The sequence below is a fragment of the Coptis chinensis genome, chromosome 1, assembly GCF_015680905.1.
Source record: "Coptis chinensis isolate HL-2020 chromosome 1, ASM1568090v1, whole genome shotgun sequence".
Lineage (NCBI taxonomy): Eukaryota > Viridiplantae > Streptophyta > Magnoliopsida > Ranunculales > Ranunculaceae > Coptis > Coptis chinensis.
Genome location: NC_141456.1, coordinates 70,742,807 through 70,748,432, shown reverse-complemented (window position 1 = coordinate 70,748,432; position 5,626 = coordinate 70,742,807). Strand labels below are relative to the sequence as shown.

At 42.2% G+C, this 5,626-nt stretch overlaps 1 pseudogene; it reads left to right on the top strand.

The window, feature by feature from the left end:
* The first annotated feature begins 4,751 nt into the window (after positions 1-4,751).
* Positions 4,752-4,845, top strand: LOC147525094 (small nucleolar RNA R71; annotated as a pseudogene).
* Positions 4,846-5,626: the final 781 nt, after the last annotated feature.

Genomic DNA, 5,626 nt, shown 5'->3' with positions numbered 1-5,626 from the left:
GAAGGAGAGTCCCCGTGAGGTGGGAATCGAGTCAGCAACTCGTCCCGGAACTGGCGCTGAGCTTCTAGCTCGGCACTCATCTGTTCCCACCTCTCGTCCTCTCTCTGGGTACGGAGCTCGAAGTTGTGATGCATCATTGCCTGTCGAGTCCGGAGGTCTTCACAGATAGTGTTAAGCGAACGCATGCCTCGATCGATCACAGCCATGCGTTCCGCATCTGTCCAGCACCTCTGCAAGGCATCCGCGTCAAAACAGGTCAAGTCCTCCTCATCCTCGGAGGCATCCTGATGTCCCCCAGCCTCCTCGGCATTCTCAGCTCCTCCATCCTCTTCTTCTTCTTCTCTATCCTCAGCCAACCTCTAAACCCGTTGGACACACTCCTTATAGATGCGAGGGTTACGGTGGAGAGTGATGTATGTCCGATCGATCGCTCGCCGCTCTCTCAACTTGAGCATGATCTTTGTTATCAACACAGGGAGAGGGGCAACAGACCTCCCTACTCCCCTAATCATGCTCAGTAAAAACTCTAAGATACAGAAGTCATACTTCCGCTCCTAGAGTATCCATAAGACATGGAGGCAGTTCTGGCCGATATCGCTGACCTTCCCCTTCCCCTGGACGTTACGACCAATCCACTGGGCTGTAGCCAGCTGGTTGGTCCTAAGGGAAGCCTGTCGAACACAATGCGATCTTGCATTGTAGTCCCCTCCAATAACTGTCTCGTGCATCAATGGCTCTACCCCATTATACTGGGACTCCTGCAGGGTGACATCCAGATGGATTCTAGGCGGAATGCCTAGAATCTCAGCCAACAACCCAGTCGTCACTTCCTTCCGCCTCTTCACTACCACAACAAAAATCCTAGTCCCTTCCAACTCCATCGTATCATAGAACTGTCGGACTAAGTCCTCGTGGTAATAGGCTTCAGTCGAGTACCACAAGCTATTCCAGTCTCGACTGATCATCTCGTCACCGTAAAACGGCGCGAAGTGGTCGGCGGTAAAAGCTTGCTCCGGCAAAATTCGGCGTTGTTGAGCCATTGGAAGTTTGGAATGTAGTGGGGGTTTAAATGTGATGTAGTGGTGTGATTTTAATAGACCGGTTGAAGCAACCAGTGGTGGTGGTGGAGTGGTGGTCGGCAGCACCAAAATTTTGAATTTTCGGTCATTTTTAGTGATGGAAATCGGTAGTGGTGGTGGTCGGTGGTGTTTGGAATCGATTTGGGTTGGCATTTAATTTGGGGCGTGGGTAAATTTTTGTTTTCTTTTTATTTTGATTTTGCTTTTTAGGTTTTGGAGCTTGGTCGTTAATGGCGGATGGAGAAGAAAACGATGAACTGATGGTGAAGGTGAAGGGCGCGGTCGCTATTGCCGGTGGTTTGGTTGGGCCCCCCAACCTAAAATCGAAATTTGTGATTTTTTTTTTTCGATTTTTCGCGAAACTTCAAATCAAAATTGCCGCTTCGTTACCGGTCCGATTTTTGCGAATGAGATATGGAAATGATCAGGAGAGAATTTCAAATCCAATGATCCATAAAACACTCCATTCCGACCGTGGATGACATATAAGATAGTGGAAAATGCTTCGAAGTGCGTGCATGAAGTACGTTATGCGAACAATTGAACTCTAAATTCATGGATTATGTCAACCCGAATCGTAATACAATAAAACGGCCTAAGCAACTCTAATGGGACATAAATATTTAGTATGGAAACACGAACACCCCACCCCCAAACAAATTTTTACAACGAAGCTTAGAAAATTTGTTTTTAGTAGTGGGTCTTTTAAAGTCAGATTCCCGAGACTTCCTAGGTTACTTTGCTTATTCTTTAATATATATATATATATATATTTTTAATTTTAAAAAGAAAACAATAAACAAATAAAGACATAATTCACCTTATAGAGAAACATGACTCAAAAATCCGAGAAAACATGCAAGAGTGGAAAACGTGAATTATGTCAAACGTGGACTTCGGATCCGGTACTTACAGCCACACACTCCATAGGATGGGCCCGGTTACCTTAATGGTGCACTCACCAATATATGGAAATGAAAGGAAATGCACCAAACATAAAAGTTGAGTCGTTTATAGTCAGATACTCGAGACTTTATCTAGATGTATGTATGAACATGCAGTTTATCATATATCAACAACCGAAATAATTGTGGATCATTCCATAAATAAATATCACAGAAAACATATCCAAATACAATCAAGCACTAAGATTTCCTATGACTCAACCTAGTGAAATGGAAGCGAAGTCGGATAACCCTATTATGTAACCTATCATGCACCTTATTTTTCATTTTTGAATGAGTGGGTGTTCTAGTAAATAAGTGTGGAAAAGTGAATGGTTGTGAAGAATATGGTGGATATGGATAAGTTGTAGAAAGACAACCTGTAAACAATGAGGATGTGGTTTTAGCACAAAACTCATTCATTGTGTGTGTAGGGACTGTCTCAATTTTGAAAATGAAGGTGTCAAGTGGTTTGTCCTTCTGAAGTATTTGTTTACAAGGTGGATTTAAAAAATTATGGAGCACAGGAAAAACAAAAGGATCGAGTGCAAACTCGAGATTCCTTTGAAAGGGTGGAAGGAGGGGAATCGAGGTGGATGTTGTGCAAGTTAGTTCGTGATAGGGTGATTCATCACCTTCTCGAAGAAACTCATCGAATTGCTCATCTAGATTGGTCATAGCCTCGTTACTATGATAGTCCTCTACATCTTTGAGAAAGTCATCTATCTCATCCTCATCCGTAATATGTGTATCGACTAGTGTAGGGATGGAAATGTTGGAGTCTGAACTTCCAAAGGAAAGAAATTTGGGCATATGATTATCAGAGAACGTGTTGTTGAAATAATCTCGAGCAACGCTCTCGATCATGCTAACCTCTCCATCCATAGACGAATCGGGTAACTGTGTCTTTGTTTTAAAAACATTGACTTCAACAGAAAGATGGCCAAAAGACATAGACATTGAGCCATCGCGGCAATTAATGAGCGCATTGGCAGTTGCCATAAAAGGTCGCCCTAAAATGATCGGGACAGAGTCGTTAACGACTTCTGTGTCGAGGATGACAAAATCAGCCGGATAGTAAAAATCCTGAATTTTTACCAAAACATTTTCGACGACACCCTTAGGATACTTAATAGACCGATCAGCTAATTGCAACGTCATTCTAATGGGTTGCATCTCGTCTAGACCTATTTGTCTATACAAATAAAACGGGAGTAAGTTGACACTAGCCCCTAAGTCTAATAACGCGGTCGTCGTATAAGAATCTCCTAAAGTGCATTGTACAGTAGGACGACCAGGGTCCTTGTACTTAACAATTCCATTATGTTCAGATAGAGTTGGGAATTGTTCTGTTAAAAAGGCATCTTTTGGTATATTGGTCTTACGCCTAGTAGTACACAATTCATTAAGAAACTTAGCATGGTGTGGTAGCTTTTTTATAACTTCGAGGAAGGGAAGGTTTATAGTTAGATTCTTGAAAACATCCCTAATCTCCTCGTAATTTGTATGCCTAGTTAACATGGCTAATTTTTGTGGAAACGGTGGTTTCTGTCTATATTTAGCAATGGTATTACCTGGGTGTGTAACCATGGCTTCCTGTTTCTTAGGATTTGTTGTAACTGGTACCTCTACAGTGGTAGGCTCTTCAGTTTCTATTTCGGTATCTAGTAATATAGCAGGTGTAGGGGCTACTGGTGTGGTAACTATAGGCATAGTTACTTTGTTATCAACCACTCTGCCAGAACGGAGAGTGGTGATGGCCTTTAGCTCACCTACATTTTCATATTCACTACTAGTATTATCGGTTACCTCAAAGGCTGTATTTGTTGTTTTAGGATTAGGTATTTCGTTACTTGGAAGCACACCTTTGGGTTGGGCTTTGTTTGGTTAAATTATTAACGGATTATAGAAGTTGTTGGTTAGATTGAGCCATGGTTTGGAAAAGTTTTTGGCTCACTTGTATGAAGGTGTCAACACGATCCGGTTGTGTGGGTGTAGTAGTCACGGGTGGTGTGACTGGAACTATTTCAAGTGAATTATTTATGGGTGGATTTGGGTAGTTATTATTTACCGGAACGATACCTCTACTAGCATTATAATTATTATAACTACTTTGACCTTGTGCTTGACCTTGTCGAGGTTGCGCTTGGTTGTTATAATTATTAAAATTCCCCTGACCCTGTCCTTGTCGTAGTGGGGCTTGGTTAAAGCTGTGCGTAGGCCTAACATATTGGTTATTGTACCCTTGAGGTGTGACGTTTTGGTTATTTCTCCAACCGAAGTTGGGATTTTGTCTCCAAGGGGCATTAGGTTCACTATTAATGGAACAAGCCTGTTCATAGGCTATAGGGACGGTGGAGTCGGGATGCTCGGGGGCTCCAAATGAAAACTACATGGATTTGAATTTGCATTCATGACGGGGATTGGCTTTTGTTGTAAAGAAATGGCCTCTACCTTTTTTGTGAGGGATTCAATTAGAGTTTTAAGCTCAGGATCTGATTTAACCTCAAACATACTGGTAGCCTTAACTGTTGAAGAAGAACTAGCGGAGCGGGAGTAATCATCACTACCCCCCCAGTTGTTATTTCGCTTAGTTTGGTCCTCTAAAAATTTATAAGCCTCCGAAGCTCCTTTGCTTAAGAAACTACCCCCATTCATTATGTCAAGGACTTCTTTATGGTGGTGTAGAAGTCCTTTGAAAAAAGCACGAACTAACGTGTCTTTCACTAAGTTATGATGTGGACACTCTATAAGGAGATCGGTGAAACGATTCCAAGCCTCTGAAAATGTTTCATGAGAATTTTGTCGAAAGAAATGAATCTTGGAAAGCATCTCATCCATCTTTAGGGGTGGGTAAAAATGTTCCATAAACAGCTGAACAAGTTTAGCCCACGAGTCCATAGAATTAGGCGTTTGGGTAGTTAACCAAGACGCCGCCTTATCGGCTAAGGTGAAAGGGAATACCATTAATTTAATTTGTTCCGTACCAACCGTAGGATGGTGGAATGTTGTTAGGACTTGTTCAATCCTACGATGTAGTTGATAAGGTTTTTCATGGTCTAATCCATGAAAAAAGCGGGTAACAAATTAAAAATATTTGGGGATTCGAAATCCCCAAGGGGTCTGCTAGAACGATGCACGATTTGGGGCTATCGCTCAAGGCTTTGTAGAAGTCAGAGAGAGGCCTCTCTTCTTCATCGGGCATTGTGTCAGGTGATGTGTGTGAAATAGTAGCTAGAGGTGTAGTGGGTGGTATACTAGATAGGCTTGTTTGTTGACGTTGTTGTGTAATGGCGTTCGGTGTTTTGTTCGCCGGACCTTAATCTCATACAAGGATAAAACCAAACTTAGCTAAACACATCAACACTCCAAACAATTCGATATACTAGTATAAACCTCTAACGAGAGATCACGAGGTGTGGAAAAAAGGAATACCTGATTCGTCCTTGCTTCGCTTATGAATAGCGTCTTGTTTATGCTTGTTCGTTGTATATAGCGAGGTTAGAACACCTGAAAATATGAAAGATCAAAGTTCAATCAAAACCGCCGAAATCCGAAAAATTAACAAAGGGCGGCGGAGGTGCTCGGATAGAAGCCGCACGC